This window comes from Astatotilapia calliptera, chromosome 10, assembly GCF_964374335.1.
Source record: "Astatotilapia calliptera chromosome 10, fAstCal68.1, whole genome shotgun sequence".
Taxonomy (NCBI): Eukaryota; Metazoa; Chordata; class Actinopteri; order Cichliformes; family Cichlidae; genus Astatotilapia; species Astatotilapia calliptera.
In genome coordinates, this window is record NC_137431.1 from 26556608 (window position 1) to 26576472 (window position 19865).

Genomic DNA, 19865 nt, shown 5'->3' on the forward strand with positions numbered 1-19865 from the left:
AGGTTAGGACAATTTTCAGAGAAAAAGTTGGGTGCAATCCCATGGTCCAACAGCGTTGGATCTACCAACAGTAAGGTAAGTGACATTCAAAAAAACACAGTCCTATGCTCTAGTATCAATTTCTCAAAATTGCTCCCTGTACTCCCCTGCGTCTGAACGCAGCCCAAGAGTTGGAAAAAGGAAGGATACTCATGTTGATGTGAAATATGTTCAGTGCCTCAGGCATGAAGGAACATGTAGAGTCAGACAGATACAGTTTTGTTATGTTCAAGTCCTTGCAACATGGAATTCTTGCAAAACACACTCTGTTAGGTCCCATGTATCCGATGGTCCAACAAACCAGACACTGCACATGTGATCCCTTCGATAGCTCAGTTGGTAGAGCGGAGGACTGTAGGTGTATGGGAACAGGAATCCTTAGGTCGCTGGTTCAACTCCGGCTCGGAGGAGATTTTACAATACCTTCTGTCTGTTCTGATTGAACGCAGCTAAAAACGAAAAAATTGATTGCAATGGCGTGTAATTCCAATTCATAGTATAGCTGTACTCCTTTGAGTGATCAGTTGGAAAAGCAAAGACTTCTCTGTGTGTTGGAAGAAGACATGTTTCCTCCCACTTTACTCTAGTTTTCAGTCAGAAAGTAGGGCCAAGTCCTTAGGTCAAAAAAGACTGATCTACATTAAAGGTCGCTGACATTAAACTCCCACCGTCCTACAATCAAGTATACATTTGAGGGACACTGTAGGTGTATGGGAAATATCAAAACAGCTTCCTGTACTCCCTTTGACTTGATAAGGTGAAGGGTTCTAAGTCAGTAGCTATAGGTGCCCATGCAGTGTAACACACAGCGAACATAAGACATGTTCCAGACAGGTTAGGACAATTTTCAGAGAAAAAGTTGGGTGCAATCCCATGGTCCAACAGCGTTGGATCTACCAACAGTAAGGTAAGTGACATTCAAAAAAACACAGTCCTATGCTCTAGTATCAATTTCTCAAAATTGCTCCCTGTACTCCCCTGCGTCTGAACGCAGCCCAAGAGTTGGAAAAAGGAAGGATACTCATGTTGATGTGAAATATGTTCAGTGCCTCAGGCATGAAGGAACATGTAGAGTCAGACAGATACAGTTTTGTTATGTTCAAGTCCTTGCAACATGGAATTCTTGCAAAACACAGACTCTGTTAGGTCCCATGTATCCGATGGTCCAACAAACCAGACACTGCACATGTGAACCCTTCGATAGCTCAGTTGGTAGAGCGGAGGACTGTAGGTGTATGGGAACAGGAATCCTTAGGTCGCTGGTTCAACTCCGGCTCGGAGGAGATTTTACAATACCTTCTGTCTGTTCTGATTGAACGCAGCTAAAAACGAAAAAATTGATTGCAATGGCGTGTAATACCATTTCATAGTATAGCTGTACTCCTTTGAGTGATCAGTTGGAAAAGCAAAGACTTCTCTGTGTGTTGGAAGAAGACATGTTTACTCTAGTTTTCAGTCAGAAAGTAGGGCCAAGTCCTTAGGTCAAAAAAGACTGATCTACATTAAAGGTCGCTGACATTAAACTCCCACCGTCCTACAATCAAGTATACATTTGAGGGACACTGTAGGTGTATGGGAAATATCAAAACAGCTTCCTGTACTCCCTTTGACTTGATAAGGTGAAGGGTTCTAAGTCAGTAGCTATAGGTGCCCATGCAGTGTAACACACAGCGAACATAAGACATGTTCCAGACAGGTTAGGACAATTTTCAGAGAAAAAGTTGGGTGCAATCCCATGGTCCAACAGCGTTGGATCTACCAACAGTAAGGTAAGTGACATTCAAAAAAACACAGTCCTATGCTCTAGTATCAATTTCTCAAAATTGCTCCCTGTACTCCCCTGCGTCTGAACGCAGCCCAAGAGTTGGAAAAAGGAAGGATACTCATGTTGATGTGAAATATGTTCAGTGCCTCAGGCATGAAGGAACATGTAGAGTCAGACAGATACAGTTTTGTTATGTTCAAGTCCTTGCAACATGGAATTCTTGCAAAACACAGACTCTGTTAGGTCCCATGTATCCGATGGTCCAACAAACCAGACTCTGCACATGTGATCCCTTCGATAGCTCAGTTGGTAGAGCGGAGGACTGTAGGTGTATGGGAACAGGAATCCTTAGGTCGCTGGTTCAACTCCGGCTCGGAGGAGATTTTACAATACCTTCTGTCTGTTCTGATTGAACGCAGCTAAAAACGAAAAAATTGATTGCAATGGCGTGTAATTCCAATTCATAGTATAGCTTTACTCCTTTGAGTGATCAGTTGGAAAAGCAAAGACTTCTCTGTGTGTTGGAAGAAGACATGTTTCCTCCCACTTTACTCTAGTTTTCAGTCAGAAAGTAGGGCCAAGTCCTTAGGTCAAAAAAGACTGATCTACATTAAAGGTCGCTGACATTAAACTCCCACCGTCCTACAATCAAGTATACATTTGAGGGACACTGTAGGTGTATGGGAAATATCAAAACATCTTCCTGTACTCCCTTTGACTTGATAAGGTGAAGGGTTCTAAGTCAGTAGCTATAGGTGCCCATGCAGTGTAACACACAGCGAACATAAGACATGTTCCAGACAGGTTAGGACAATTTTCAGAGAAAAAGTTGGGTGCAATCCCATGGTCCAACAGCGTTGGATCTACCAACAGTAAGGTAAGTGACATTCAAAAAAACACAGTCCTATGCTCTAGTATCAATTTCTCAAAATTGCTCCCTGTACTCCCCTGCGTCTGTACCCAGCCCAAGAGTTGGAAAAAGGAAGGATACTCATGTTGATGTGAAATATGTTCAGTGCCTCAGGCATGAAGGAACATGTAGAGTCAGACAGATACAGTTTTGTTATGTTCAAGTCCTTGCAACATGGAATTCTTGCAAAACACAGACTCTGTTAGGTCCCATGTATCCGATGGTCCAACAAACCAGACACTGCACATGTGATCCCTTCGATAGCTCAGTTGGTAGAGCGGAGGACTGTAGGTGTATGGGAACAGGAATCCTTAGGTCGCTGGTTCAACTCCGGCTCGGAGGAGATTTTACAATACCTTCTGTCTGTTCTGATTGAACGCAGCTAAAAACGAAAAAATTGATTGCAATGGCGTGTAATACCATTTCATAGTATAGCTGTACTCCTTTGAGTGATCAGTTGGAAAAGCAAAGACTTCTCTGTGTGTTGGAAGAAGACATTTTTACTCTAGTTTTCAGTCAGAAAGTAGGGCCAAGTCCTTAGGTCAAAAAAGACTGATCTACATTAAAGGTCGCTGACATTAAACTCCCACCGTCCTACAATCAAGTATACATTTGAGGGACACTGTAGGTGTATGGGAAATATCAAAACATCTTCCTGTACTCCCTTTGACTTGATAAGGTGAAGGGTTCTAAGTCAGTAGCTATAGGTGCCCATGCAGTGTAACACACAGCGAACATAAGACATGTTCCAGACAGGTTAGGACAATTTTCAGAGAAAAAGTTGGGTGCAATCCCATGGTCCAACAGCGTTGGATCTACCAACAGTAAGGTAAGTGACATTCAAAAAAACACAGTCCTATGCTCTAGTATCAATTTCTCAAAATTGCTCCCTGTACTCCCCTGCGTCTGAACGCAGCCCAAGAGTTGGAAAAAGGAAGGATACTCATGTTGATGTGAAATATGTTCAGTGCCTCAGGCATGAAGGAACATGTAGAGTCAGACAGATACAGTTTTGTTATGTTCAAGTCCTTGCAACATGGAATTCTTGCAAAACACACTCTGTTAGGTCCCATGTATCCGATGGTCCAACAAACCAGACACTGCACATGTGATCCCTTCGATAGCTCAGTTGGTAGAGCGGAGGACTGTAGGTGTATGGGAACAGGAATCCTTAGGTCGCTGGTTCAACTCCGGCTCGGAGGAGATTTTACAATACCTTCTGTCTGTTCTGATTGAACGCAGCTAAAAACGAAAAAATTGATTGCAATGGCGTGTAATTCCAATTCATAGTATAGCTGTACTCCTTTGAGTGATCAGTTGGAAAAGCAAAGACTTCTCTGTGTGTTGGAAGAAGACATGTTTCCTCCCACTTTACTCTAGTTTTCAGTCAGAAAGTAGGGCCAAGTCCTTAGGTCAAAAAAGACTGATCTACATTAAAGGTCGCTGACATTAAACTCCCACCGTCCTACAATCAAGTATACATTTGAGGGACACTGTAGGTGTATGGGAAATATCAAAACAGCTTCCTGTACTCCCTTTGACTTGATAAGGTGAAGGGTTCTAAGTCAGTAGCTATAGGTGCCCATGCAGTGTAACACACAGCGAACATAAGACATGTTCCAGACAGGTTAGGACAATTTTCAGAGAAAAAGTTGGGTGCAATCCCATGGTCCAACAGCGTTGGATCTACCAACAGTAAGGTAAGTGACATTCAAAAAAACACAGTCCTATGCTCTAGTATCAATTTCTCAAAATTGCTCCCTGTACTCCCCTGCGTCTGAACGCAGCCCAAGAGTTGGAAAAAGGAAGGATACTCATGTTGATGTGAAATATGTTCAGTGCCTCAGGCATGAAGGAACATGTAGAGTCAGACAGATACAGTTTTGTTATGTTCAAGTCCTTGCAACATGGAATTCTTGCAAAACACAGACTCTGTTAGGTCCCATGTATCCGATGGTCCAACAAACCAGACACTGCACATGTGATCCCTTCGATAGCTCAGTTGGTAGAGCGGAGGACTGTAGGTGTATGGGAACAGGAATCCTTAGGTCGCTGGTTCAACTCCGGCTCGGAGGAGATTTTACAATACCTTCTGTCTGTTCTGATTGAACGCAGCTAAAAACGAAAAAATTGATTGCAATGGCGTGTAATACCATTTCATAGTATAGCTGTACTCCTTTCAGTGATCAGTTGGAAAAGCAAAGACTTCTCTGTGTGTTGGAAGAAGACATGTTTCCTCCCACTTTACTCTAGTTTTCAGTCAGAAAGTAGGGCCAAGTCCTTAGGTCAAAAAAGACTGATCTACATTAAAGGTCGCTGACATTAAACTCCCACCGTCCTACAATCAAGTATACATTTGAGGGACACTGTAGGTGTATGGGAAATATCAAAACAGCTTCCTGTACTCCCTTTGACTTGATAAGGTGAAGGGTTCTAAGTCAGTAGCTATAGGTGCCCATGCAGTGTAACACACAGCGAACATAAGACATGTTCCAGACAGGTTAGGACAATTTTCAGAGAAAAAGTTGGGTGCAATCCCATGGTCCAACAGCGTTGGATCTACCAACAGTAAGGTAAGTGACATTCAAAAAAACACAGTCCTATGCTCTAGTATCAATTTCTCAAAATTGCTCCCTGTACTCCCCTGCGTCTGAACGCAGCCCAAGAGTTGGAAAAAGGAAGGATACTCATGTTGATGTGAAATATGTTCAGTGCCTCAGGCATGAAGGAACATGTAGAGTCAGACAGATACAGTTTTGTTATGTTCAAGTCCTTGCAACATGGAATTCTTGCAAAACACACTCTGTTAGGTCCCATGTATCCGATGGTCCAACAAACCAGACACTGCACATGTGATCCCTTCGATAGCTCAGTTGGTAGAGCGGAGGACTGTAGGTGTATGGGAACAGGAATCCTTAGGTCGCTGGTTCAACTCCGGCTCGGAGGAGATTTTACAATACCTTCTGTCTGTTCTGATTGAACGCAGCTAAAAACGAAAAAATTGATTGCAATGGCGTGTAATTCCAATTCATAGTATAGCTGTACTCCTTTGAGTGATCAGTTGGAAAAGCAAAGACTTCTCTGTGTGTTGGAAGAAGACATGTTTCCTCCCACTTTACTCTAGTTTTCAGTCAGAAAGTAGGGCCAAGTCCTTAGGTCAAAAAAGACTGATCTACATTAAAGGTCGCTGACATTAAACTCCCACCGTCCTACAATCAAGTATACATTTGAGGGACACTGTAGGTGTATGGGAAATATCAAAACAGCTTCCTGTACTCCCTTTGACTTGATAAGGTGAAGGGTTCTAAGTCAGTAGCTATAGGTGCCCATGCAGTGTAACACACAGCGAACATAAGACATGTTCCAGACAGGTTAGGACAATTTTCAGAGAAAAAGTTGGGTGCAATCCCATGGTCCAACAGCGTTGGATCTACCAACAGTAAGGTAAGTGACATTCAAAAAAACACAGTCCTATGCTCTAGTATCAATTTCTCAAAATTGCTCCCTGTACTCCCCTGCGTCTGAACGCAGCCCAAGAGTTGGAAAAAGGAAGGATACTCATGTTGATGTGAAATATGTTCAGTGCCTCAGGCATGAAGGAACATGTAGAGTCAGACAGATACAGTTTTGTTATGTTCAAGTCCTTGCAACATGGAATTCTTGCAAAACACACTCTGTTAGGTCCCATGTATCCGATGGTCCAACAAACCAGACACTGCGCATGTGATCCCTTCGATAGCTCAGTTGGTAGAGCGGAGGACTGTAGGTGTATGGGAACAGGAATCCTTAGGTCGCTGGTTCAACTCCGGCTCGGAGGAGATTTTACAATACCTTCTGTCTGTTCTGATTGAACGCAGCTAAAAACGAAAAAATTGATTGCAATGGCGTGTAATACCATTTCATAGTATAGCTGTACTCCTTTGAGTGATCAGTTGGAAAAGCAAAGACTTCTCTGTGTGTTGGAAGAAGACATGTTTCCTCCCACTTTACTCTAGTTTTCAGTCAGAAAGTAGGGCCAAGTCCTTAGGTCAAAAAAGACTGATCTACATTAAAGGTCGCTGACATTAAACTCCCACCGTCCTACAATCAAGTATACATTTGAGGGACACTGTAGGTGTATGGGAAATATCAAAACAGCTTCCTGTACTCCCTTTGACTTGATAAGGTGAAGGGTTCTAAGTCAGTAGCTATAGGTGCCCATGCAGTGTAACACACAGCGAACATAAGACATGTTCCAGACAGGTTAGGACAATTTTCAGAGAAAAAGTTGGGTGCAATCCCATGGTCCAACAGCGTTGGATCTACCAACAGTAAGGTAAGTGACATTCAAAAAAACACAGTCCTATGCTCTAGTATCAATTTCTCAAAATTGCTCCCTGTACTCCCCTGCGTCTGAACGCAGCCCAAGAGTTGGAAAAAGGAAGGATACTCATGTTGATGTGAAATATGTTCAGTGCCTCAGGCATGAAGGAACATGTAGAGTCAGACAGATACAGTTTTGTTATGTTCAAGTCCTTGCAACATGGAATTCTTGCAAAACACACTCTGTTAGGTCCCATGTATCCGATGGTCCAACAAACCAGACACTGCACATGTGATCCCTTCGATAGCTCAGTTGGTAGAGCGGAGGACTGTAGGTGTATGGGAACAGGAATCCTTAGGTCGCTGGTTCAACTCCGGCTCGGAGGAGATTTTACAATACCTTCTGTCTGTTCTGATTGAACGCAGCTAAAAACGAAAAAATTGATTGCAATGGCGTGTAATACCATTTCATAGTATAGCTGTACTCCTTTGAGTGATCAGTTGGAAAAGCAAAGACTTCTCTGTGTGTTGGAAGAAGACATGTTTCCTCCCACTTTACTCTAGTTTTCAGTCAGAAAGTAGGGCCAAGTCCTTAGGTCAAAAAAGACTGATCTACATTAAAGGTCGCTGACATTAAACTCCCACCGTCCTACAATCAAGTATACATTTGAGGGACACTGTAGCTGTATGGGAAATATCAAAACAGCTTCCTGTACTCCCTTTGACTTGATAAGGTGAAGGGTTCTAAGTCAGTAGCTATAGGTGCCCATGCAGTGTAACACACAGCGAACATAAGACATGTTCCAGACAGGTTAGGACAATTTTCAGAGAAAAAGTTGGGTGCAATCCCATGGTCCAACAGCGTTGGATCTACCAACAGTAAGGTAAGTGACATTCAAAAAAACACAGTCCTATGCTCTAGTATCAATTTCTCAAAATTGCTCCCTGTACTCCCCTGCGTCTGAACGCAGCCCAAGAGTTGGAAAAAGGAAGGATACTCATGTTGATGTGAAATATGTTCAGTGCCTCAGGCATGAAGGAACATGTAGAGTCAGACAGATACAGTTTTGTTATGTTCAAGTCCTTGCAACATGGAATTCTTGCAAAACACAGACTCTGTTAGGTCCCATGTATCCGATGGTCCAACAAACCAGACACTGCACATGTGATCCCTTCGATAGCTCAGTTGGTAGAGCGGAGGACTGTAGGTGTATGGGAACAGGAATCCTTAGGTCGCTGGTTCAACTCCGGCTCGGAGGACATTTTACAATACCTTCTGTCTGTTCTGATTGAACGCAGCTAAAAACGAAAAAATTGATTGCAATGGCGTGTAATTCCAATTCATAGTATAGCTGTACTCCTTTGAGTGATCAGTTGGAAAAGCAAAGACTTCTCTGTGTGTTGGAAGAAGACATGTTTCCTCCCACTTTACTCTAGTTTTCAGTCAGAAAGTAGGGCCAAGTCCTTAGGTCAAAAAAGACTGATCTACATTAAAGGTCGCTGACATTAAACTCCCACCGTCCTACAATCAAGTATACATTTGAGGGACACTGTAGGTGTATGGGAAATATCAAAACAGCTTCCTGTACTCCCTTTGACTTGATAAGGTGAAGGGTTCTAAGTCAGTAGCTATAGGTGCCCATGCAGTGTAACACACAGCGAACATAAGACATGTTCCAGACAGGTTAGGACAATTTTCAGAGAAAAAGTTGGGTGCAATCCCATGGTCCAACAGCGTTGGATCTACCAACAGTAAGGTAAGTGACATTCAAAAAAACACAGTCCTATGCTCTAGTATCAATTTCTCAAAATTGCTCCCTGTACTCCCCTGCGTCTGTACCCAGCCCAAGAGTTGGAAAAAGGAAGGATACTCATGTTGATGTGAAATATGTTCAGTGCCTCAGGCATGAAGGAACATGTAGAGTCAGACAGATACAGTTTTGTTATGTTCAAGTCCTTGCAACATGGAATTCTTGCAAAACACAGACTCTGTTAGGTCCCATGTATCCGATGGTCCAACAAACCAGACACTGCACATGTGATCCCTTCGATAGCTCAGTTGGTAGAGCGGAGGACTGTAGGTGTATGGGAACAGGAATCCTTAGGTCGCTGGTTCAACTCCGGCTCGGAGGAGATTTTACAATACCTTCTGTCTGTTCTGATTGAACGCAGCTAAAAACGAAAAAATTGATTGCAATGGCGTGTAATACCATTTCATAGTATAGCTGTACTCCTTTGAGTGATCAGTTGGAAAAGCAAAGACTTCTCTGTGTGTTGGAAGAAGACATGTTTCCTCCCACTTTACTCTAGTTTTCAGTCAGAAAGTAGGGCCAAGTCCTTAGGTCAAAAAAGACTGATCTACATTAAAGGTCGCTGACATTAAACTCCCACCGTCCTACAATCAAGTATACATTTGAGGGACACTGTAGGTGTATGGGAAATATCAAAACAGCTTCCTGTACTCCCTTTGACTTGATAAGGTGAAGGGTTCTAAGTCAGTAGCTATAGGTGCCCATGCAGTGTAACACACAGCGAACATAAGACATGTTCCAGACAGGTTAGGACAATTTTCAGAGAAAAAGTTGGGTGCAATCCCATGGTCCAACAGCGTTGGATCTACCAACAGTAAGGTAAGTGACATTCAAAAAAACACAGTCCTATGCTCTAGTATCAATTTCTCAAAATTGCTCCCTGTACTCCCCTGCGTCTGAACGCAGCCCAAGAGTTGGAAAAAGGAAGGATACTCATGTTGATGTGAAATATGTTCAGTGCCTCAGGCATGAAGGAACATGTAGAGTCAGACAGATACAGTTTTGTTATGTTCAAGTCCTTGCAACATGGAATTCTTGCAAAACACACTCTGTTAGGTCCCATGTATCCGATGGTCCAACAAACCAGACACTGCACATGTGATCCCTTCGATAGCTCAGTTGGTAGAGCGGAGGACTGTAGGTGTATGGGAACAGGAATCCTTAGGTCGCTGGTTCAACTCCGGCTCGGAGGACATTTTACAATACCTTCTGTCTGTTCTGATTGAACGCAGCTAAAAACGAAAAAATTGATTGCAATGGCGTGTAATTCCAATTCATAGTATAGCTGTACTCCTTTGAGTGATCAGTTGGAAAAGCAAAGACTTCTCTGTGTGTTGGAAGAAGACATGTTTCCTCCCACTTTACTCTAGTTTTCAGTCAGAAAGTAGGGCCAAGTCCTTAGGTCAAAAAAGACTGATCTACATTAAAGGTCGCTGACATTAAACTCCCACCGTCCTACAATCAAGTATACATTTGAGGGACACTGTAGGTGTATGGGAAATATCAAAACAGCTTCCTGTACTCCCTTTGACTTGATAAGGTGAAGGGTTCTAAGTCAGTAGCTATAGGTGCCCATGCAGTGTAACACACAGCGAACATAAGACATGTTCCAGACAGGTTAGGACAATTTTCAGAGAAAAAGTTGGGTGCAATCCCATGGTCCAACAGCGTTGGATCTACCAACAGTAAGGTAAGTGACATTCAAAAAAACACAGTCCTATGCTCTAGTATCAATTTCTCAAAATTGCTCCCTGTACTCCCCTGCGTCTGAACGCAGCCCAAGAGTTGGAAAAAGGAAGGATACTCATGTTGATGTGAAATATGTTCAGTGCCTCAGGCATGAAGGAACATGTAGAGTCAGACAGATACAGTTTTGTTATGTTCAAGTCCTTGCAACATGGAATTCTTGCAAAACACACTCTGTTAGGTCCTATGTATCCGATGGTCCAACAAACCAGACACTGCACATGTGATCCCTTCGATAGCTCAGTTGGTAGAGCGGCGGACTGTAGGTGTATGGGAACAGGAATCCTTAGGTCGCTGGTTCAACTCCGGCTCGGAGGAGATTTTACAATACCTTCTGTCTGTTCTGATTGAACGCAGCTAAAAACGAAAAAATTGATTGCAATGGCGTGTAATTCCAATTCATAGTATAGCTGTACTCCTTTGAGTGATCAGTTGGAAAAGCAAAGACTTCTCTGTGTGTTGGAAGAAGACATGTTTCCTCCCACTTTACTCTAGTTTTCAGTCAGAAAGTAGGGCCAAGTCCTTAGGTCAAAAAAGACTGATCTACATTAAAGGTCGCTGACATTAAACTCCCACCGTCCTACAATCAAGTATACATTTGAGGGACACTGTAGGTGTATGGGAAATATCAAAACAGCTTCCTGTACTCCCTTTGACTTGATAAGGTGAAGGGTTCTAAGTCAGTAGCTATAGGTGCCCATGCAGTGTAACACACAGCGAACATAAGACATGTTCCAGACAGGTTAGGACAATTTTCAGAGAAAAAGTTGGGTGCAATCCCATGGTCCAACAGCGTTGGATCTACCAACAGTAAGGTAAGTGACATTCAAAAAAACACAGTCCTATGCTCTAGTATCAATTTCTCAAAATTGCTCCCTGTACTCCCCTGCGTCTGAACGCAGCCCAAGAGTTGGAAAAAGGAAGGATACTCATGTTGATGTGAAATATGTTCAGTGCCTCAGGCATGAAGGAACATGTAGAGTCAGACAGATACAGTTTTGTTATGTTCAAGTCCTTGCAACATGGAATTCTTGCAAAACACAGACTCTGTTAGGTCCCATGTATCCGATGGTCCAACAAACCAGACTCTGCACATGTGATCCCTTCGATAGCTCAGTTGGTAGAGCGGAGGACTGTAGGTGTATGGGAACAGGAATCCTTAGGTCGCTGGTTCAACTCCGGCTCGGAGGAGATTTTACAATACCTTCTGTCTGTTCTGATTGAACGCAGCTAAAAACGAAAAAATTGATTGCAATGGCGTGTAATTCCAATTCATAGTATAGCTGTACTCCTTTGAGTGATCAGTTGGAAAAGCAAAGACTTCTCTGTGTGTTGGAAGAAGACATGTTTCCTCCCACTTTACTCTAGTTTTCAGTCAGAAAGTAGGGCCAAGTCCTTAGGTCAAAAAAGACTGATCTACATTAAAGGTCGCTGACATTAAACTCCCACCGTCCTACAATCAAGTATACATTTGAGGGACACTGTAGGTGTATGGGAAATATCAAAACATATTCCTGTACTCCCTTTGACTTGATAAGGTGAAGGGTTCCAAGTCAGTAGCTATAGGTGCCCATGCAGTGTAACACACAGCGAACATAAGACATGTTCCAGACAGGTTAGGACAATTTTCAGAGAAAAAGTTGGGTGCAATCCCATGGTCCAACAGCGTTGGATCTACCAACAGTAAGGTAAGTGACATTCAAAAAAACACAGTCCTATGCTCTAGTATCAATTTCTCAAAATTGCTCCCTGTACTCCCCTGCGTCTGTACCCAGCCCAAGAGTTGGAAAAAGGAAGGATACTCATGTTGATGTGAAATATGTTCAGTGCCTCAGGCATGAAGGAACATGTAGAGTCAGACAGATACAGTTTTGTTATGTTCAAGTCCTTGCAACATGGAATTCTTGCAAAACACAGACTCTGTTAGGTCCCATGTATCCGATGGTCCAACAAACCAGACACTGCACATGTGATCCCTTCGATAGCTCAGTTGGTAGAGCGGAGGACTGTAGGTGTATGGGAACAGGAATCCTTAGGTCGCTGGTTCAACTCCGGCTCGGAGGAGATTTTACAATACCTTCTGTCTGTTCTGATTGAACGCAGCTAAAAACGAAAAAATTGATTGCAATGGCGTGTAATACCATTTCATAGTATAGCTGTACTCCTTTGAGTGATCAGTTGGAAAAGCAAAGACTTCTCTGTGTGTTGGAAGAAGACATGTTTCCTCCCACTTTACTCTAGTTTTCAGTCAGAAAGTAGGGCCAAGTCCTTAGGTCAAAAAAGACTGATCTACATTAAAGGTCGCTGACATTAAACTCCCACCGTCCTACAATCAAGTATACATTTGAGGGACACTGTAGGTGTATGGGAAATATCAAAACAGCTTCCTGTACTCCCTTTGACTTGATAAGGTGAAGGGTTCTAAGTCAGTAGCTATAGGTGCCCATGCAGTGTAACACACAGCGAACATAAGACATGTTCCAGACAGGTTAGGACAATTTTCAGAGAAAAAGTTGGGTGCAATCCCATGGTCCAACAGCGTTGGATCTACCAACAGTAAGGTAAGTGACATTCAAAAAAACACAGTCCTATGCTCTAGTATCAATTTCTCAAAATTGCTCCCTGTACTCCCCTGCGTCTGAACGCAGCCCAAGAGTTGGAAAAAGGAAGGATACTCATGTTGATGTGAAATATGTTCAGTGCCTCAGGCATGAAGGAACATGTAGAGTCAGACAGATACAGTTTTGTTATGTTCAAGTCCTTGCAACATGGAATTCTTGCAAAACACACTCTGTTAGGTCCCATGTATCCGATGGTCCAACAAACCAGACACTGCACATGTGATCCCTTCGATAGCTCAGTTGGTAGAGCGGAGGACTGTAGGTGTATGGGAACAGGAATCCTTAGGTCGCTGGTTCAACTCCGGCTCGGAGGAGATTTTACAATACCTTCTGTCTGTTCTGATTGAACGCAGCTAAAAACGAAAAAATTGATTGCAATGGCGTGTAATTCCAATTCATAGTATAGCTGTACTCCTTTGAGTGATCAGTTGGAAAAGCAAAGACTTCTCTGTGTGTTGGAAGAAGACATGTTTCCTCCCACTTTACTCTAGTTTTCAGTCAGAAAGTAGGGCCAAGTCCTTAGGTCAAAAAAGACTGATCTACATTAAAGGTCGCTGACATTAAACTCCCACCGTCCTACAATCAAGTATACATTTGAGGGACACTGTAGGTGTATGGGAAATATCAAAACAGCTTCCTGTACTCCCTTTGACTTGATAAGGTGAAGGGTTCTAAGTCAGTAGCTATAGGTGCCCATGCAGTGTAACACACAGCGAACATAAGACATGTTCCAGACAGGTTAGGACAATTTTCAGAGAAAAAGTTGGGTGCAATCCCATGGTCCAACAGCGTTGGATCTACCAACAGTAAGGTAAGTGACATTCAAAAAAACACAGTCCTATGCTCTAGTATCAATTTCTCAAAATTGCTCCCTGTACTCCCCTGCGTCTGAACGCAGCCCAAGAGTTGGAAAAAGGAAGGATACTCATGTTGATGTGAAATATGTTCAGTGCCTCAGGCATGAAGGAACATGTAGAGTCAGACAGATACAGTTTTGTTATGTTCAAGTCCTTGCAACATGGAATTCTTGCAAAACACAGACTCTGTTAGGTCCCATGTATCCGATGGTCCAACAAACCAGACACTGCACATGTGATCCCTTCGATAGCTCAGTTGGTAGAGCGGAGGACTGTAGGTGTATGGGAACAGGAATCCTTAGGTCGCTGGTTCAACTCCGGCTCGGAGGAGATTTTACAATACCTTCTGTCTGTTCTGATTGAACGCAGCTAAAAACGAAAAAATTGATTGCAATGGCGTGTAATACCATTTCATAGTATAGCTGTACTCCTTTGAGTGATCAGTTGGAAAAGCAAAGACTTCTCTGTGTGTTGGAAGAAGACATGTTTCCTCCCACTTTACTCTAGTTTTCAGTCAGAAAGTAGGGCCAAGTCCTTAGGTCAAAAAAGACTGATCTACATTAAAGGTCGCTGACATTAAACTCCCACCGTCCTACAATCAAGTATACATTTGAGGGACACTGTAGGTGTATGGGAAATATCAAAACAGCTTCCTGTACTCCCTTTGACTTGATAAGGTGAAGGGTTCTAAGTCAGTAGCTATAGGTGCCCATGCAGTGTAACACACAGCGAACATAAGACATGTTCCAGACAGGTTAGGACAATTTTCAGAGAAAAAGTTGGGTGCAATCCCATGGTCCAACAGCGTTGGATCTACCAACAGTAAGGTAAGTGACATTCAAAAAAACACAGTCCTATGCTCTAGTATCAATTTCTCAAAATTGCTCCCTGTACTCCCCTGCGTCTGAACGCAGCCCAAGAGTTGGAAAAAGGAAGGATACTCATGTTGATGTGAAATATGTTCAGTGCCTCAGGCATGAAGGAACATGTAGAGTCAGACAGATACAGTTTTGTTATGTTCAAGTCCTTGCAACATGGAATTCTTGCAAAACACACTCTGTTAGGTCCCATGTATCCGATGGTCCAACAAACCAGACACTGCACATGTGATCCCTTCGATAGCTCAGTTGGTAGAGCGGAGGACTGTAGGTGTATGGGAACAGGAATCCTTAGGTCGCTGGTTCAACTCCGGCTCGGAGGACATTTTACAATACCTTCTGTCTGTTCTGATTGAACGCAGCTAAAAACGAAAAAATTGATTGCAATGGCGTGTAATTCCAATTCATAGTATAGCTGTACTCCTTTGAGTGATCAGTTGGAAAAGCAAAGACTTCTCTGTGTGTTGGAAGAAGACATGTTTCCTCCCACTTTACTCTAGTTTTCAGTCAGAAAGTAGGGCCAAGTCCTTAGGTCAAAAAAGACTGATCTACATTAAAGGTCGCTGACATTAAACTCCCACCGTCCTACAATCAAGTATACATTTGAGGGACACTGTAGGTGTATGGGAAATATCAAAACAGCTTCCTGTACTCCCTTTGACTTGATAAGGTGAAGGGTTCTAAGTCAGTAGCTATAGGTGCCCATGCAGTGTAACACACAGCGAACATAAGACATGTTCCAGACAGGTTAGGACAATTTTCAGAGAAAAAGTTGGGTGCAATCCCATGGTCCAACAGCGTTGGATCTACCAACAGTAAGGTAAGTGACATTCAAAAAAACACAGTCCTATGCTCTAGTATCAATTTCTCAAAATTGCTCCCTGTACTCCCCTGCGTCTGAACGCAGCCCAAGAGTTGGAAAAAGGAAGGATACTCATGTTGATGTGAAATATGTTCAGTGCCTCAGGCATGAAGGAACATGTAGAGTCAGACAGATACAGTTTTGTTATGTTCAAGTCCTTGCAACATGGAATTCTTGCAAAACACAGACTCTGTTAGGTCCCATGTATCCGATGGTCCAACAAACCAGACACTGCACATGTGATCCCTTCGATAGCTCAGTTGGTAGAGTGGAGGACTGTAGGTGTATGGGAACAGGAATCCTTAGGTCGCTGGTTCAACTCCGGCTCGGAGGAGATTTTACAATACCTTCTGTCTGTTCTGATTGAACGCAGCTAAAAACGAAAAAATTGATTGCAATGGCGTGTAATACCATTTCATAGTATAGCTGTACTCCTTTGAGTGATCAGTTGGAAAAGCAAAGACTTCTCTGTGTGTTGGAAGAAGACATGTTTCCTCCCACTTTACTCTAGTTTTCAGTCAGAAAGTAGGGCCAAGTCCTTAGGTCAAAAAAGACTGATCTACATTAAAGGTCGCTGACATTAAACTCCCACCGTCCTACAATCAAGTATACATTTGAGGGACACTGTAGGTGTATGGGAAATATCAAAACAGCTTCCTGTACTCCCTTTGACTTGATAAGGTGAAGGGTTCTAAGTCAGTAGCTATAGGTGCCCATGCAGTGTAACACACAGCGAACATAAGACATGTTCCAGACAGGTTAGGACAATTTTCAGAGAAAAAGTTGGGTGCAATCCCATGGTCCAACAGCGTTGGATCTACCAACAGTAAGGTAAGTGACATTCAAAAAAACACAGTCCTATGCTCTAGTATCAATTTCTCAAAATTGCTCCCTGTACTCCCCTGCGTCTGAACGCAGCCCAAGAGTTGGAAAAAGGAAGGATACTCATGTTGATGTGAAATATGTTCAGTGCCTCAGGCATGAAGGAACATGTAGAGTCAGACAGATACAGTTTTGTTATGTTCAAGTCCTTGCAACATGGAATTCTTGCAAAACACACTCTGTTAGGTCCCATGTATCCGATGGTCCAACAAACCAGACACTGCACATGTGATCCCTTCGATAGCTCAGTTGGTAGAGCGGAGGACTGTAGGTGTATGGGAACAGGAATCCTTAGGTCGCTGGTTCAACTCCGGCTCGGAGGACATTTTACAATACCTTCTGTCTGTTCTGATTGAACGCAGCTAAAAACGAAAAAATTGATTGCAATGGCGTGTAATTCCAATTCATAGTATAGCTGTACTCCTTTGAGTGATCAGTTGGAAAAGCAAAGACTTCTCTGTGTGTTGGAAGAAGACATGTTTCCTCCCACTTTACTCTAGTTTTCAGTCAGAAAGTAGGGCCAAGTCCTTAGGTCAAAAAAGACTGATCTACATTAAAGGTCGCTGACATTAAACTCCCACCGTCCTACAATCAAGTATACATTTGAGGGACACTGTAGGTGTATGGGAAATATCAAAACAGCTTCCTGTACTCCCTTTGACTTGATAAGGTGAAGGGTTCTAAGTCAGTAGCTATAGGTGCCCATGCAGTGTAACACACAGCGAACATAAGACATGTTCCAGACAGGTTAGGACAATTTTCAGAGAAAAAGTCTGGTGCAATCCCATGGTCCAACAGCGTTGGATCTACCAACAGTAAGGTAAGTGACATTCAAAAAAACACAGTCCTATGCTCTAGTATCAATTTCTCAAAATTGCTCCCTGTACTCCCCTGCGTCTGAACGCAGCCCAAGAGTTGGAAAAAGGAAGGATACTCATGTTGATGTGAAATATGTTCAGTGCCTCAGGCATGAAGGAACATGTAGAGTCAGACAGATACAGTTTTGTTATGTTCAAGTCCTTGCAACATGGAATTCTTGCAAAACACACTCTGTTAGGTCCCATGTATCCGATGGTCCAACAAACCAGACACTGCACATGTGATCCCTTCGATAGCTCAGTTGGTAGAGCGGAGGACTGTAGGTGTATGGGAACAGGAATCCTTAGGTCGCTGGTTCAACTCCGGCTCGGAGGAGATTTTACAATACCTTCTGTCTGTTCTGATTGAACGCAGCTAAAAACGAAAAAATTGATTGCAATGGCGTGTAATTCCAATTCATAGTATAGCTGTACTCCTTTGAGTGATCAGTTGGAAAAGCAAAGACTTCTCTGTGTGTTGGAAGAAGACATGTTTCCTCCCACTTTACTCTAGTTTTCAGTCAGAAAGTAGGGCCAAGTCCTTAGGTCAAAAAAGACTGATCTACATTAAAGGTCGCTGACATTAAACTCCCACCGTCCTACAATCAAGTATACATTTGAGGGACACTGTAGGTGTATGGGAAATATCAAAACAGCTTCCTGTACTCCCTTTGACTTGATAAGGTGAAGGGTTCTAAGTCAGTAGCTATAGGTGCCCATGCAGTGTAACACACAGCGAACATAAGACATGTTCCAGACAGGTTAGGACAATTTTCAGAGAAAAAGTTGGGTGCAATCCCATGGTCCAACAGCGTTGGATCTACCAACAGTAAGGTAAGTGACATTCAAAAAAACACAGTCCTATGCTCTAGTATCAATTTCTCAAAATTGCTCCCTGTACTCCCCTGCGTCTGAACGCAGCCCAAGAGTTGGAAAAAGGAAGGATACTCATGTTGATGTGAAATATGTTCAGTGCCTCAGGCATGAAGGAACATGTAGAGTCAGACAGATACAGTTTTGTTATGTTCAAGTCCTTGCAACATGGAATTCTTGCAAAACACAGACTCTGTTAGGTCCCATGTATCCGATGGTCCAACAAACCAGACACTGCACATGTGATCCCTTCGATAGCTCAGTTGGTAGAGCGGAGGACTGTAGGTGTATGGGAACAGGAATCCTTAGGTCGCTGGTTCAACTCCGGCTCGGAGGAGATTTTACAATACCTTCTGTCTGTTCTGATTGAACGCAGCTAAAAACGAAAAAATTGATTGCAATGGCGTGTAATACCATTTCATAGTATAGCTGTACTCCTTTGAGTGATCAGTTGGAAAAGCAAAGACTTCTCTGTGTGTTGGAAGAAGACATGTTTCCTCCCACTTTACTCTAGTTTTCAGTCAGAAAGTAGGGCCAAGTCCTTAGGTCAAAAAAGACTGATCTACATTAAAGGTCGCTGACATTAAACTCCCACCGTCCTACAATCAAGTATACATTTGAGGGACACTGTAGGTGTATGGGAAATATCAAAACAGCTTCCTGTACTCCCTTTGACTTGATAAGGTGAAGGGTTCTAAGTCAGTAGCTATAGGTGCCCATGCAGTGTAACACACAGCGAACATAAGACATGTTCCAGACAGGTTAGGACAATTTTCAGAGAAAAAGTTGGGTGCAATCCCATGGTCCAACAGCGTTGGATCTACCAACAGTAAGGTAAGTGACATTCAAAAAAACACAGTCCTATGCTCTAGTATCAATTTCTCAAAATTGCTCCCTGTACTCCCCTGCGTCTGAACGCAGCCCAAGAGTTGGAAAAAGGAAGGATACTCATGTTGATGTGAAATATGTTCAGTGCCTCAGGCATGAAGGAACATGTAGAGTCAGACAGATACAGTTTTGTTATGTTCAAGTCCTTGCAACATGGAATTCTTGCAAAACACACTCTGTTAGGTCCCATGTATCCGATGGTCCAACAAACCAGACACTGCACATGTGATCCCTTCGATAGCTCAGTTGGTAGAGCGGAGGACTGTAGGTGTATGGGAACAGGAATCCTTAGGTCGCTGGTTCAACTCCGGCTCGGAGGACATTTTACAATACCTTCTGTCTGTTCTGATTGAACGCAGCTAAAAACGAAAAAATTGATTGCAATGGCGTGTAATTCCAATTCATAGTATAGCTGTACTCCTTTGAGTGATCAGTTGGAAAAGCAAAGACTTCTCTGTGTGTTGGAAGAAGACATGTTTCCTCCCACTTTACTCTAGTTTTCAGTCAGAAAGTAGGGCCAAGTCCTTAGGTCAAAAAAGACTGATCTACATTAAAGGTCGCTGACATTAAACTC

The 19865-nt window shown here is 42.9% G+C and overlaps 23 non-coding genes across 23 annotated transcripts; all 23 read left to right on the forward strand.

Moving 5' to 3' along the window:
- Positions 1-360: 360 nt before the first annotated feature.
- Positions 361-449, forward strand: trnay-gua (transfer RNA tyrosine (anticodon GUA)). Its single transcript is given in 2 exon segments — positions 361-397; positions 414-449. It is a non-coding gene; the product is annotated as a tRNA-Tyr (tRNA).
- A 784-nt stretch (positions 450-1233) lies between these two features.
- On the forward strand, positions 1234-1322 carry trnay-gua (transfer RNA tyrosine (anticodon GUA)). The gene is given in 2 exon segments: positions 1234-1270; positions 1287-1322. It is a non-coding gene; the product is annotated as a tRNA-Tyr (tRNA).
- Positions 1323-2095: 773 nt separating this feature from the next.
- On the forward strand, positions 2096-2184 carry trnay-gua (transfer RNA tyrosine (anticodon GUA)). Its single transcript is given in 2 exon segments — positions 2096-2132; positions 2149-2184. It is a non-coding gene; the product is annotated as a tRNA-Tyr (tRNA).
- Positions 2185-2968: 784 nt separating this feature from the next.
- On the forward strand, positions 2969-3057 carry trnay-gua (transfer RNA tyrosine (anticodon GUA)). Its single transcript is given in 2 exon segments — positions 2969-3005; positions 3022-3057. It is a non-coding gene; the product is annotated as a tRNA-Tyr (tRNA).
- A 771-nt stretch (positions 3058-3828) lies between these two features.
- Positions 3829-3917, forward strand: trnay-gua (transfer RNA tyrosine (anticodon GUA)). The gene is given in 2 exon segments: positions 3829-3865; positions 3882-3917. It is a non-coding gene; the product is annotated as a tRNA-Tyr (tRNA).
- Positions 3918-4701: 784 nt separating this feature from the next.
- trnay-gua (transfer RNA tyrosine (anticodon GUA)) lies at positions 4702-4790 on the forward strand. The gene is given in 2 exon segments: positions 4702-4738; positions 4755-4790. It is a non-coding gene; the product is annotated as a tRNA-Tyr (tRNA).
- Positions 4791-5572: 782 nt separating this feature from the next.
- trnay-gua (transfer RNA tyrosine (anticodon GUA)) lies at positions 5573-5661 on the forward strand. Its single transcript is given in 2 exon segments — positions 5573-5609; positions 5626-5661. It is a non-coding gene; the product is annotated as a tRNA-Tyr (tRNA).
- Positions 5662-6443: 782 nt separating this feature from the next.
- On the forward strand, positions 6444-6532 carry trnay-gua (transfer RNA tyrosine (anticodon GUA)). Its single transcript is given in 2 exon segments — positions 6444-6480; positions 6497-6532. It is a non-coding gene; the product is annotated as a tRNA-Tyr (tRNA).
- A 782-nt stretch (positions 6533-7314) lies between these two features.
- On the forward strand, positions 7315-7403 carry trnay-gua (transfer RNA tyrosine (anticodon GUA)). Its single transcript is given in 2 exon segments — positions 7315-7351; positions 7368-7403. It is a non-coding gene; the product is annotated as a tRNA-Tyr (tRNA).
- Positions 7404-8187: 784 nt separating this feature from the next.
- Positions 8188-8276, forward strand: trnay-gua (transfer RNA tyrosine (anticodon GUA)). The gene is given in 2 exon segments: positions 8188-8224; positions 8241-8276. It is a non-coding gene; the product is annotated as a tRNA-Tyr (tRNA).
- A 784-nt stretch (positions 8277-9060) lies between these two features.
- Positions 9061-9149, forward strand: trnay-gua (transfer RNA tyrosine (anticodon GUA)). The gene is given in 2 exon segments: positions 9061-9097; positions 9114-9149. It is a non-coding gene; the product is annotated as a tRNA-Tyr (tRNA).
- Positions 9150-9931: 782 nt separating this feature from the next.
- Positions 9932-10020, forward strand: trnay-gua (transfer RNA tyrosine (anticodon GUA)). The gene is given in 2 exon segments: positions 9932-9968; positions 9985-10020. It is a non-coding gene; the product is annotated as a tRNA-Tyr (tRNA).
- A 782-nt stretch (positions 10021-10802) lies between these two features.
- Positions 10803-10891, forward strand: trnay-gua (transfer RNA tyrosine (anticodon GUA)). The gene is given in 2 exon segments: positions 10803-10839; positions 10856-10891. It is a non-coding gene; the product is annotated as a tRNA-Tyr (tRNA).
- Positions 10892-11675: 784 nt separating this feature from the next.
- Positions 11676-11764, forward strand: trnay-gua (transfer RNA tyrosine (anticodon GUA)). Its single transcript is given in 2 exon segments — positions 11676-11712; positions 11729-11764. It is a non-coding gene; the product is annotated as a tRNA-Tyr (tRNA).
- Positions 11765-12548: 784 nt separating this feature from the next.
- On the forward strand, positions 12549-12637 carry trnay-gua (transfer RNA tyrosine (anticodon GUA)). The gene is given in 2 exon segments: positions 12549-12585; positions 12602-12637. It is a non-coding gene; the product is annotated as a tRNA-Tyr (tRNA).
- Positions 12638-13419: 782 nt separating this feature from the next.
- trnay-gua (transfer RNA tyrosine (anticodon GUA)) lies at positions 13420-13508 on the forward strand. Its single transcript is given in 2 exon segments — positions 13420-13456; positions 13473-13508. It is a non-coding gene; the product is annotated as a tRNA-Tyr (tRNA).
- Positions 13509-14292: 784 nt separating this feature from the next.
- On the forward strand, positions 14293-14381 carry trnay-gua (transfer RNA tyrosine (anticodon GUA)). The gene is given in 2 exon segments: positions 14293-14329; positions 14346-14381. It is a non-coding gene; the product is annotated as a tRNA-Tyr (tRNA).
- A 782-nt stretch (positions 14382-15163) lies between these two features.
- On the forward strand, positions 15164-15252 carry trnay-gua (transfer RNA tyrosine (anticodon GUA)). The gene is given in 2 exon segments: positions 15164-15200; positions 15217-15252. It is a non-coding gene; the product is annotated as a tRNA-Tyr (tRNA).
- Positions 15253-16036: 784 nt separating this feature from the next.
- trnay-gua (transfer RNA tyrosine (anticodon GUA)) lies at positions 16037-16125 on the forward strand. Its single transcript is given in 2 exon segments — positions 16037-16073; positions 16090-16125. It is a non-coding gene; the product is annotated as a tRNA-Tyr (tRNA).
- A 782-nt stretch (positions 16126-16907) lies between these two features.
- On the forward strand, positions 16908-16996 carry trnay-gua (transfer RNA tyrosine (anticodon GUA)). The gene is given in 2 exon segments: positions 16908-16944; positions 16961-16996. It is a non-coding gene; the product is annotated as a tRNA-Tyr (tRNA).
- Positions 16997-17778: 782 nt separating this feature from the next.
- trnay-gua (transfer RNA tyrosine (anticodon GUA)) lies at positions 17779-17867 on the forward strand. The gene is given in 2 exon segments: positions 17779-17815; positions 17832-17867. It is a non-coding gene; the product is annotated as a tRNA-Tyr (tRNA).
- A 784-nt stretch (positions 17868-18651) lies between these two features.
- Positions 18652-18740, forward strand: trnay-gua (transfer RNA tyrosine (anticodon GUA)). The gene is given in 2 exon segments: positions 18652-18688; positions 18705-18740. It is a non-coding gene; the product is annotated as a tRNA-Tyr (tRNA).
- Positions 18741-19522: 782 nt separating this feature from the next.
- On the forward strand, positions 19523-19611 carry trnay-gua (transfer RNA tyrosine (anticodon GUA)). The gene is given in 2 exon segments: positions 19523-19559; positions 19576-19611. It is a non-coding gene; the product is annotated as a tRNA-Tyr (tRNA).
- Positions 19612-19865: the final 254 nt, after the last annotated feature.